The 13,175-nt window shown below is 44.3% G+C and overlaps 1 long non-coding RNA gene across 1 annotated transcript; it reads left to right on the top strand.

The window, feature by feature from the left end:
• The first annotated feature begins 8,345 nt into the window (after window positions 1–8,345).
• On the top strand, window positions 8,346–10,184 carry LOC106929734 (uncharacterized). Its single transcript, XR_001420704.2, has 3 exons — window positions 8,346–8,435; window positions 9,817–9,908; window positions 10,070–10,184. It is a non-coding gene; the product is annotated as an uncharacterized LOC106929734 (long non-coding RNA).
• Window positions 10,185–13,175: the final 2,991 nt, after the last annotated feature.

Consider the following 13,175-nt stretch of genomic DNA (forward strand, 5'->3'; position numbering starts at 1 on the left):
TCTATCTCACCAACCATGCTAGGAAGCTAACAGTTAGCTCTACCTCACTGGCCATGCTAGCAAGCTAACAGGACGAGCAGCATCAGTTTGGCTGGAGGATCCAGGCTCTATCTGTTCGAATCAGCTCAACAAACCCAAAGCCTCCAAATGAAAACGTTACACGAACATGTTTCTGTTTTAATTAGATACTTTTGGTTCTGAAAGCAGAAAATGAACAACAAACAGATCCTGAGCTCAATGAGGCAGATGTATGTCTGCAGGAAACCTCAACCTAACTGAGTGTTTGTGGTGTGAGTCATCCTGGGATGTTCTGATCATGTTGCCGTCCCCCCTTCCACCCTACCTGGGTCAGAACTGAGCCGGGTCAGAACCAATCCCAGTCAGAACAGCCAGAGCAGCATTCTCCCATCTAAATGACTCTACTCCGGTGTCTAAACAAAGCACAGACACCAACATGAAGCATAAAGTGATGAAACACCCTCCTCATCGGCCCAAACCTGGACGGTTGGGATGACCGCCCAGGTCATCCCAACCTGGACGGTCGTTTCCTGTGATGGAAACGAGGCAGTTTCTACTCTAAGAACACATTCTGCTCCATGTCCACATTTTCTGTCCCTGTTTATTGAGGCCAGGTAACCCTGAGCTCCCTGCTGATGGCTTAACTCCTGATGGTCCGGTTGACCCGGTTCTACTGGAACCAGAACTTCACCATCTGCTCCACCTCCGGCTGCTGTGGCTCTGAGTCAAACCAACCTGTTCCCCTCCTGGCCTGTGGGGGCGCTGCACCAAGAACCACTGAAGGAAACGACACAAAAACCTCTGAAGACACTGAGAGCAACTTCCTTCTTCACCAGATGGAAACAAGATGGAGGCGTCAGATTTTAGCGGTTGGAGGATTTCTCTTTAGGCTAAAGACCAGGAGCCATTTCTGCTGCTAGTGCTAGGCTAACATGTTAGCTTTGGTTGTGTTTACCCAGAATGCCCTGCTCTGTAGTCCACTTCCTGCTTTTGGAGCGGTCTCTGGTCCGCTTGGCGTTCACATTCACACTGAACCAGAGTGCAGGATGCAGGATGGATGAAATACGACATTGGAAATATAACCATCATGTCAAACAGGCGCTATAAAAATGATAAACATTTTTCAATGTGATAACTAAAAACAGCTCAAACCCATAAACCACAGCAGAACCTGAGTCTGACACCAGAACTTCACCACTAATGGACTAAAGATGATAACTTTATGATTATTTTCATGCCTTGCTTTACGGAGTGTTTCCCCCTCATCTCATTCATTCATCTCAAGCGTTCATAATGGATGATTTCACTGAGCATGCTCAGTGGCGGCAGGATGATTTGGCCAGGCGACAGATCTCTGATTAGTCAGAACCAGGCGGTGTGGAAACCGACCCCACAGCGTTTCTGGAGCCAATCAGAGTCCTGGAGACGCTCTGCAGAAGCGGTCCTGCTCTGCGTAGCAGAGGTCAGAGGGGCGACCCCCTGCAGCGGCCGGGTCAAAGTCATTGTCACCAGGCTTTATGGCCCCAGAACTGACCAAAACCTGCCAACATTTGTGATTCAAATGGAGTCTCTGGAGGCTTCAGGCCTGTAGTAGAAAAGATTCTCAGAGGAAACAAATTCCTGAAAGGATAAGTGGAGCAGGGTTTCCTTTTTTAAAACCATTTCACATTTTCCCAGTTTTACATCACAAAGGTGAGGGATTAGACTGAATTTCCCCTGGGGGGAGGAACCAAAAGTTTCTGCTATGGAAAATAAAACATTTCACTGACATTTTAGATCAGTTCATCCATCTATGAGATCAAAAATGCTTCATTTGCATCCAAGCTAAATTCCAGTCAGTTGTTTTGGTTGGTGACAGATGCAGCAGGCGGAGGGACCACCTGGTCCGTTACAGGCTGCTGGACGCAGCGCTGGGAAGGTTCCAGACATTTGATCACCAGACGTCTGAAGCAGCAGCGACGGAAAACACAAACCTAGTGAGGCGCCACTCATCGCCACCCAGCTGCCCGCGCTCAGCATCATCTCAAACTTCATTTCTCAGGTTCCTGCTGAGACTAAAGGGCCGAGCAGCTAATCCAATCAGCTGCAGAGTGTCGACTGCTGCCGCGTCAGACGCTAAGATCAGATCTGAAAAGATTAAACTAACAGGAAATATTGGAAAGAACTGTAACCTGGTCTGAGAAATGCCTACCTAAAGTGATTCCCCTCCAGAAATTGTTTTGTTTCCTTTTCTGTCTCTGAACAACCTTTGTCCTTTGTATTCTGGTTTTTCAGCTCCTAAAGTGATAATAGTTTAAAAATGACGGATTCTGTCTGTGGCGGCGGACGAGCTCATGAATTCAAGAGAAAAACTTAAAAACTAGAATTTATAGTAAAGTTGCAGTAAAGTAAGAAGTTTAAAAAACATCAATGGGAGAATCTGTGATTTCCTGCTTCCTTTGCTTTGAATTAAAAACAGAAGTTATGCTAAAATGGGATAAATGGGAAAATGGGAGGCATGTTGAAACGGCGCTTATGATAAAACTGAAGTTATATATCCTTTATGCTACTGATGCTGAAATGATGGTTATGTCGACACCAAGCCAGCATCACTTTGGCTTTTGGATGTCGTTGAACCATCTGGGCCTCTGTGACCTGGATTATTTCCTTGGATCATCAAACCAACGTCTGGATGGACTGATGGCCGCCTCGGCTGGACAGTCTGGATCGGGGTCAGAATCTGGATGTTGGGAATTGCTGCTGCGTGTTGCTGAGTGCGACTCCAAGGCATGCTTTGGTTTATGTAAGCTAGCTTTATCAGTTAGCATGAACAGATGCTAAAGCTAGCACCTTTACTGGCCAGAAGTGGCTCGTCTCTGTGATGTTGGGAAGGAAATGATGTTTGCTGCTTGTAAGAAGCATTAGAACCAAAATGTTATGGAGAGAAAAAATTAATTTATGTAACAAAACTTTGACTATACCCCAGCCTAATTGCACAGCTTTGATCTAACGAGTTGTTTGTAGTTTTCAGAGCAGCATCGTGACCTTCAGGGCGCGCTGGAGGGGACTGACCTGTAAATAAGCTGAGAGCTGACAGGGGGGGTGAGGACCACCAACACACACACACACTAGAGGTGGAACTCACCAACCTGCTCCCAACCTGCCCGTTTGGCTTCATCTGCCTTTTGTTGTTAGCGTTTGGACGGCAGAATGGCTGGGGGTCAAAGGGTAAGGCTTCTTTCCCAGCATCGTCTTTAAGAGCAGCGGGTCTGAGGCGGGAGCCGCCCCCCCCAGCCAGCCGCCGGTATTCATGGAAACCTTTCCTTTTCCTCCAGAAGCCACATAAAGTGTGATGGACGGCTGAGCAGCAGCAACTGGGAAGAGGAGGCCGCCCTTCATCACCACCCCACTGACCCCACACATGCATCAGCATCCAGCTCACAGCTACACCCTGACGACCTCTGACCCCTGAAGCAGGAAGCACCCTGACCTCTGAGGCAGGAAATGCCTTGACCTCTGAGGCAGGAAGCACCCTGACCCCTGACCTCTGAGGCAAGAAATGTCATGACCCCTGACCTCTGGGGTCACCATTGGGCAGATTTAAAGTAGCAGACCCCAGACATTGTGTTAAGTATGAAGCATCATAGAGGAGCATGGCGATGATGACATGGTGAAGGCGGAGCTTCTTAAAGAGACAGAGGCCCAATTCCAAGGCATCAGAAGCCGTTTCCATTTCAAATGAGTAAAAGCTGTCAGAACGCAGCAATAAAACTATTTCATAATTTTGGTGTTTCCAGGAAATAATAAATACAAATAATGTCACATGTCAATAAGTTTATTCGCTATTAAAATTCATAGCGAGACATATTCATATTTCAGCCACGGCGCATGCGCCAATCATCAGAGGAGACGGCGGCGTTGGAGCGTTCTCACAGAACGACGACGAGTCAGCAGCTCCGAACGTCAAACTCAACTTCTGATGAGCGGCGATGCTGCAGTGGAGCCAGCTGGGCTCAAACTGGTCTGAAGATGGGCTCAAACTGGTCTGAAGATGGGCTCAAACTGGGCTCAAACTGGTCTGAAGATGGGCTCAAACTGGTCTGAAGATGGGCTCAAACTGGTCTGAAGATGGGCTCAAACTGGTCTGAAGATGGGCTCAAACTGGTCTGAAGATGGGCTCAAACTGGTCTCAAACTGGGCTCTGACTGGTCTGAATATGGGCTCTAACTTGTCTGAATATGGGCTCTAACTGGTCTGAAGATGGGCTCAAACTGGTCTGAAGATGGGCTCAAACTGGTCTCAAACTGGGCTCTAACTGGTCTGAATATGGGCTCTAACTGGTCTGAATATGGGCTCTAACTGGTCTGAATATGGGCTCAAACTGGTCTCAAACTGGGCTCTAACTGGTCTCAAACTGGGCTCTAACTGGTCTCAAACTGGGCTCTAACTGGTCTCAAACTGGGCTCTAACTGGTCTGAATATGGGCTCTAACTGGTCTGAATATGGGCTCTAACTGGTCTGAAGATGGGCTCAAACTGGTCTGAAGATGGGCTCTAACTGGTCTGAAGATGGGCTCAAACTGGTCTCAAACTGGTCTCAAACTGGTCTGAAGATGGGCTCTAACTGGTCTGAAGATGGGGTCTAACTGGTCTGAAGATGGGCTCAAACTGGTCTGAAGATGGGCTCAAACTGGTCTGAAGATGGGCTCTAACTGGTCTGAAGATGGGCTCTAACTGGTCTGAAGATGGGCTCAAACTGGTCTCAGACTGGGCTCTAACTGGTCTGAATATGGGCTCTAACTGGTCTGAAGATGGGCTCTAACTGGTCTGAAGATGGGGTCTAACTGGTCTCAAACTGGGCTCTAACTGGTCTGAATATGGGCTCTAACTGGTCTGAAGATGGGCTCAAACTGGTCTCAGACTGGGCTCTAACTGGTCTGAATATGGGCTCTAACTGGTCTGAATATGGGCTCTAACTGGTCTGAATATGGGCTCTAACTGGTCTGAAGATGGGCTCTAACTGGTCTCAAACTGGTCTGAAGATGGGCTCTAACTGGTCTCAAACTGGTCTGAAGATGGGCTCTAACTGGTCTCAAACTGGTCTGAAGATGGGCTCTAACTGGTCTGAAGATGGGCTCTAACTGGTCTGAAGATGGGCTCTAACTGGTCTCAAACTGACCTTCCATTGCAGTTCTGTGAAAACTACCACAAACCACATCATCCTGGAAGCAAAACTGTCAACAAAACCAGGAAGTTTCTCTTTTTAATTCAATCTTGTTTGTTTTTATAGATCATTTCAGCCACAAGGCATTTCAAAGTGCTTTACATCATGAGTTAATTTATTTCAATTTGTGCCATTTTCTGGTTAACGCAGCTAGATGATGCAAGTGAGTTTTCATAGTTACTTTATTGAACTATAACATGGCACATGTGCCAGGAAAATTCATAATTTGGTCGTTTTTAACAGAAGAGAGAGAAATGAGACCCAAACTGGTCCCAGTCAAGGTCAGCAGCAGCAGGAGTGGATTTCAGCAGAGGAGCAGGAACACCAGGAAAACTGGGCATCAGGGCTGATCATGAGGCTGAACGCAGCTGGGTTCAAAACTAAAACCCAACAACCAACAGCTGAGGCCACATGTTTACATACGCTCCAGAACTTCACACACACACCCAACAAAAACACACATTTTACTCTCAGTGTCTGAAGTTAAATCGGAGCAAATTTCTCCTATTCAAGGTCAGAATCACCAACATTATTTCTATTTGATAAAAGCCAGAAAACCTAATGAGAACATGGCTTTTCCTAGATGATTTTTGTAACTTTCTTCTAACTGGAGCAGGTGAGTCCGAGTCATCATCCACAGTGAAACATGAGCTGAAAGGCCACTCAGCCAGGAGGAAGCCATTACTCCAACACAAACGGAAAAACCTTTCAAATGTCCACAGGAACAAAGATCTTCATTTCTACAGACATGAGGTCTGGTCAGACTAAAGTGGAACGTTTGGACATAACCACCACCGTTACATCCAGAGGAAAAACAGGAACCACATCCATACTGTGAAGTACGGTGGTGGCAGCATCATGTTAAGCTGCAGGAGGAACCGGTGCACTTCAAAGAACCGATGCCCTCCTGATTTTTCCATCCGAGTCCAGAGTCCAGGAAGAAAACCTGAGCCGGCTCAGCCGGTTCTGTCAGGTGAAACGGGTCAAATTTACAGCAGCGCCACGAGTTTCTTACTCCAGCTGTGCAGCTTAAAGGACAATTCCACAAAATACTTCTGATTCTAAAGAAAATAAAGCAAATAGAAACTGACCTGAAACAGAAAGAGCTTTGTTTGGTTTAACGTCAGTTTGTGGAAAAGGGTGAATGTAAATATGTGGTTTCATCTGTAGATTGGTTCTGGACTCCAGAGTAGAGCCTGATGTTTCTGCAGACAGATCTAGAAATAAAGATGGAGGTGTCCGCAGCACACCGTTAGCGTGATGTTCCCGGTAAAAGAAGAACTGTGTGAATGAAAGTAGATTGATGAGAACCCTCCGGCTCACAGCGACTTCTGATCTTTCTAAGCTAACCCAGTTTTCCTCTGCATACAACACAACCAGTTTATGTGTCATCTGACCAACCTGATGTACAAAGTAGGACAGCGAGCGCCTGCTGCTTCAACCAGCAGCCGGTCTGAATGGAGGGGAACATTATCACACACACATATAATCACTTTCTAATTTTACTGAAGGATTAAACACATGGTACTGATTTAAAGCAACTTCACAAAAAAGTGAATCAACTTTGATAACTGATATAGCTATAAGGAAAATTTACACTAAAAGTAATTTACAGATCAAATATTTTGAATAGTTATTTGAAAATCTACTAAGTCGTGCTAAATCAAAAACTAATATCACAATGCATGAAGATCAGGGAAATATGGTTCAGATTTAAAACTTGATCGATGAAACGTGTTGAAAATTAAATATTTACTGTGTCAGCATATGATTGGTTCACTCATTAAGTTGGAATAAATGTTGAAATAAATCAACAAAAAGTCTATTTTCTGTTCTTCCCTTCCAGAAAACTCCTCAGCTCACAGAAACACTGAACAGACTGCAGACCCCTGAGTGACGGCTCATTATAAACTCCAAAAACTGTCCAGTCATCTTTAAAAAAGTCAAACCAAACTTTTATTCAAATGTATTTATGTTTTATCTGCATTGCAAATGACTATTATGTTTGTTTCCAGGTTAAGTTATGACTAATAATGCAAATATAAAATTAGAAATACTATCAGACCAGAGCTTGATAGACTGAAGGACTGAGAGCCTAACCAGGTGGTCAGCAGGTCAAGATTTCTCTTCTCAACACAATAACTCAACGACTGAGTGTCTTCATAACCAAATCAGAAGAAGATTATATAACGCACCAATCAACTGCTTTAATGTTGATCCAGAACATCCGGGTTGGACTGCTGAGCCTCTAGTCTTTAAACTTGGTCTGAGTTCAGGACTGCTACACTAAAAACCTGTTTTCACTGGTGACACACTGACTGGACCCAAAGTATCAAGGAACCTCCATGACTTCCCATTTCAATACACAGCATTCTAATTATGAGACGAATGAGTCTAATTATGGTCTACTACTTTTGGTCACTCTCCAAAAGGGGAAAGACAGGTGAAACAGATGTTTGTTGATTTTCATAAGTCAGGACATGGCTGTGAGCATATGGACTTCCCCTAAATGTTCCCTTTTCTGCAGTCAGAGAAATGATTAAACAGTTTAAAACTGAAACCGAGACAACACAAAACGGGGACTAAAGTTCATATGGCTGCCCCACACAGGGAACAAGATGGTAAAAACATCTCTAACGCTCTTTTAGAAAATATTTTTCACCATCAGATTAAACCACTACAATAAAAAATGAAACTACTGTAAATTTAAATATACAGTTCCATTTAATTTTATTTCACCTTTTGCAATGAAGCCAAAAGTCAAATTAAGGTTATCTGAATTCATCTTCTGAAAAACAGATAATGAACAAAAATGGAAACCAGATATTTGTGAAACATTTAAAAAGCTCACCGAACAAAGAGAATCTGCAGGGCCACTTCATCAGCTCGCTGTTAGCTGTCCTGCCTGCTTTTTGTAGCTTTATTAGCCATCAGGTTGCCGTTAAACGCTCGTTTAAAGCTTAGTATTAATTGTTAGGCTAATGCTAGTCTAAAACGAGACTTTCCAGGCTGCCCCAGCTCTTTGGGTACCGTTACTCAAACAGATGGGACTCACTGGACCTCAACCACCAACAACTGAAGCTCAAATCGGAGGCATTTCTTCAAGAGCAGCGGAGGAAGCTAAAGGAAGAGACGCCATGTTGGATCAGACGGCTGAGCTCCCAGTATCAGGCCGCAGGACCCTTCACTGGTTCCACAGTCGGAGGTGATCAGTGGTAAGATGTGGAATCAACATTATTATTAAATATCACAGTTTAGCAGCTCGTTAGCTGCTCTGTAACGGCTAGCGTCGCTCTTAAGAAGCCCAGCTAGCTGCTAGCATCTTAACAGTATGAAGTAACACTCACCATGGCAAAGACCACATTTTATTTATCATGGAGCCGTTTGGTACCGAAGTGCTACACCTCCAGACTTTTCTAGGCTTTGGTCTGCTGGTCGGTGAGGTAGGATGTTAAAGGACATCAACAGCTTCTCCTTCTTTCCTGCTATGCCCAGAGTACTTGTACTCAAATAAGATTATTACTTAATCATATTTTTAGTCAAGTAAAAAGTAGCCATCCAAGAAATTACTCGAGTAAAAACGGATTTGGTAATAAGTTTACTCAACTACTGAGTAACAGATTATATCATTATTTTAAAATTACATCAGTTGGACAGAAATATAAAGTTAAGTGAAAATTTTGGCATTTTAAGGACAAAAGTTAGAATAACTCATAACAAAAATTAACAAAATCAGGCAAAATAAAATATTTCCAAATCTTTCTTTCAATGTAAAACTTATGAAACTAACAAACTGCAGGTGTGTGTCTGTGTTGGGTAAATCTTTGGATAAAACATGTTTGTTTTTCATTCAGTTGATTAGGAAGAAAATCCAGAAATCTTATTCGAGTAGCGATAATGAAAATTAATCAAGGAAAAAGTACAGTGTAGTTAAAAATATTCCTAAAAGTTTTTTTTCTTTTAAAGTTACTCAAGTAAATGTAATCGAGTAAATGCAACTAGTTCCTACCCAGCTGTGATCATGGCAGATCGTAAGCAGCCCCTGGTGCGTACCGCCACACACCAGACTGTCGGCCGGCCGCTCGCTCTGAGCCTAACCAACTACTGGCCACGTCCAGTACGAATGTAAAACAGTCTCTGCTTTACTTCCTCTGCTCCATCTGAAATGGCGACACTTTCACACGTTAAGATAACACGACTGAAACTTTTTCCTTCAAACACACTTTCAGATTTATTTGATCGAAAAGGTGAAAGGTCATACCAACACAGGTTCATTTCCTTATGCAACAACCTATTTGCTGCTAGAGGCAATCCTGATTTAATAAAATGAATCAAGCAATTAGGAAACCATCCCAGATATCATCCTTAGTTCTGCGTAGCCAACCAGCTTCTTCATACGGCAGCGGGACATGTGAAACATTTTTTAAAAATTATAAAACTTGTAATTCTACTGATCCCATCTGTTACAGACTTTATTTCCTGTTTTTACACCAGACAAAAACATGATCTATGACTTTGTTTTTACTGACTCTTACATGGCATCTCCTGTTTTTTCTGATTCCATGGTTTCCTTGCTGCGTCTCGCCGCCCCACCAGCACAGAGGCGGGCCGACCCTCCAGCTGGAACACAGCAGCTTTAATATCCCTGCTGGTAAACACTGGTCATCTCAAGCACACATTGAACTGAGGTACGCATAGCAGAGAACTTCTGAAACAGGAGTAAAGGGATAAATGGACTTGGAGAGATGGCTGTGAACATTTTCCTTTTGAAGTGAAACATTCCTGTGTGCTTGTGGCTGTGCTCCCTCCGCCGGGCTTCCTCTCAGTTCCATGTGGTATTTGTCCCCAGCTATGATCCACAGTGGGAGCGCAAGCTGCAAACTTTCCCAAGGATACCATGCAGCCACATGCCAGTGCTGCCCTTTGTCAGCCCCCACCAGCGGGGGCGCTGTCTCTAAGCACCGAGCTGAACTCAGAGCGCCTGAAGGCATCACTCCAGGTGGACAGGTGGGACTGTCGTTACCCTTCTCCTCATGCTGGTCTCCGTTGGACGCTGAACGTCCAACAGAGACAATTGGCATGTCTTACAAGTTAAAATAAAAATATTATTGTGTATCCATCTTTAGAGGTTTAAAGCACTCTTAAATGAAGCATTCACACGTGTGAATCCATGTCAGGTCCGATTGCACAGTCAGACTGAAATCAGCCAGTTTCTCCTGATTGGCTCTGATCAGCGATCATTAAACGCATCACATCTCAAACTATTGTTTCTGCTCTTTAAAAGCAGAAAAACAGGAACATGTTCTGTTGCACTTTGTTTTGAAATAAGTAAAAGTCAGACGAAGGCCAGTGACTTTCTTCCACCATAAACATTTATTGCCTCTAATTTTGACGTCCAACAACGTCTTAACGGATGGCATCGTGTCTGTAATGGGGATTATGAGCGGTGCTCCTCTGGGTCATTCGCTGGAGATGAGAACTTTGTAACTGATTGTGTTTTGAGCTCAGATGAGAGAGCAGAGCTGCTGAAAGCTACAAATAAAAGCCCTGCCTGTGTTCTCATTGGCCAATTTCAAAGCATTAATTTTCATTTCTTTCCTGGTTGGTTGTATGATCGCATCTTTAAACCACTTTTTAATTTAAGTAAATCATATGAGTGTTTTTTCACTACAAGCTCTGGCAGAAATAATTGGCCATTGATCCAAACAGACCAATTTTCCCTTATTTGGATCGGAACAACTAAAGGAATCATTTGTTCCTCTTTAAATGCATCTAAGCTGAAAAATCCCATGTTTGTGTCTCTAAGCGATGCTCGCTTTTATCCATACATGGGGAAAATGTTCAACCTTTTTTCTGCTGGTTTTAAAACTACAACCTCTATCAAGGAACTTAAATATTTGCTTTTATAATATAGTCAGTATTTCTTAACATTAACTGAATTAAAAAGAAATGCCAATGAGTTAGTTTGTAACACAGATCTTAGAAAGAAAAGTGTGTGTGTGTATTCTGCTACCATCCTGTAAACTACTTTTCATACAATTCTGTTCTTTCATTAAAACATTTGGAAAAAGAGGAAAATACTTGACATGTTCTGATATTATTGTGTAACTTTTTCCCCTTTTCCTTCTTCTGGGATCCGTTCCCCTCCTAAACTCCTCTGAGTCGCTAATCAGGCACTAAAACACTCCGAGTGTTTCAGGACTTTGTGTTAAGGACCTTCCAGGAACAGTGAGCCGTTTGCAGCTCTTCTGCATCTTGAAGCCCAATAAACAATCTGGACGTCTCTGCACCTCCACATATGGCATCACAACTGGAGCTGCTCTGTGTGTGTGTGTTTGTGTGTGTGTGTCCTCTGCATCGTGGGTCTCCAGTTGTGTGGGTAACCCGACGCTTTGGCCAGTTGCTGCAGATGGTGAGAGCAGAGCAGGGCGGCTCAGCAGAGGAAGTGTTGCTGTCACCAGCTGGCTCAGGCGGAGCAGTCGGTAAGACGAGCGCAGCAACAGGAACGCGTGGGTGACATGTGGGCTGCAGAGGCCCCTGAAGTCTGCCAGGGCAACTGTTGGGACGATGCGCTGAGACTGCTTGCATGTTGCTTCTAGGTATTCACAGCTGCATGGCTGTGCGTGTGAGACGGAGGTTTGATGGTGGCTCACGCAGTCAGAGCTTCATCTGGTTTGACCTGCAGCTCTCATTTCAATCTGGTCTGAATATTCCCAAGTCCATGAACTGAACCTGCAGACACCCGAGTTTAGCACCCAGCCAATCCATAAAAACACATTACTTCTGATTTTGCTCATGGCTCTACTGTCTGACTCAGATGTGAAGCAGTCTGGATGTGTAGGTGCTTTAGCTGAGCGAATGTTTGGTCCCCGAGGGATTCAGACCTGAAGTCAGTTAGGAGGATGCAGCCAGAGACCTTGCCTACCAGTAAAACTAAAACAAGAACACATTTCCTGTAACATACGTTCATTCTCCTCCCATTTCTAGTATTCATGAGCGCCTGTGCTTCTGTCTGTGCAATAAATATCTCTGCATGGCCTCCTGGTGTTACTGGGTTCACACGTTCGCTCCTCTGCCTGGAAGGTTTCTGTAACATGCAGTAAAACCATGAAAACACCTGGCTGCACCTGATCAGGGGTTCGGCTCAGAGTTCAGGGACAGTTTAGGGATTTTGCTGCAAGCTGCAGAAGATATGACACAGTTAATTTTCCAGCAGCTTTTTTTCCCAAACAAGTGCCTCTGTTTCCACATAAATCTTTCCATATTTACATCAACGTTTATAAAAAGTCCGAGGCCAACATTCCCGTCCTCTCATCATGTCATCCCACCCTTTCCTAAAAGTAGTCATTGTTAGATCAAACCATCATTATGTCCCACAAACAAAGGAGATTGTCCTTTACAACAAAAAACCTGACATCATCTCTTTTTTCAACATCTTTTTGGGTTTAAATTTAGCCGCAGCGCTGCCACCCTCCAAGCTTAAGATAACGGAGGCCTTGTTGGAGACGGCGGGTTGTGTGGCAGAGGAACAATCAGAGCTCCTGGAGAAAGGATGAAGGTTGGGAGATGATGAGCCGTCCTCATCACCCCCACCCCGGCAGTCGTCTCCAGTCGTCCGGTGCAGTAGGACCCAGCAACCAAAATAGTCGCAGCCTCTTCCTGCCTCTTTCCTGGCCTTGCAATATGTCTTTCTCCTTATCAAAAGGGAACGTCGGTACATTCCTACGTCTGAAAAGAAGGATAGCTTACAAGTTCAGCCGACCGAGGATTCGTTCTGCAGAGAGACGATACACACTAACACACACCAGGGCCGTAACATGCTAGGAAAACATGAAACTGATGAAGCTGCTGAATACTGCCATGAATATTTCTCAAACCTCATTATGACCAATATGCATAATTCTAGACTTCAACACAGAGACAACTCGGAGCAAATCAACCCCCTGCAGTTCAGC

Source organism: Poecilia mexicana, unplaced genomic scaffold, assembly GCF_051168715.1.
Source record: "Poecilia mexicana isolate PSO_F unplaced genomic scaffold, ASM5116871v1 scaffold_6, whole genome shotgun sequence".
In the NCBI taxonomy this organism is placed as follows: domain Eukaryota; kingdom Metazoa; phylum Chordata; class Actinopteri; order Cyprinodontiformes; family Poeciliidae; genus Poecilia; species Poecilia mexicana.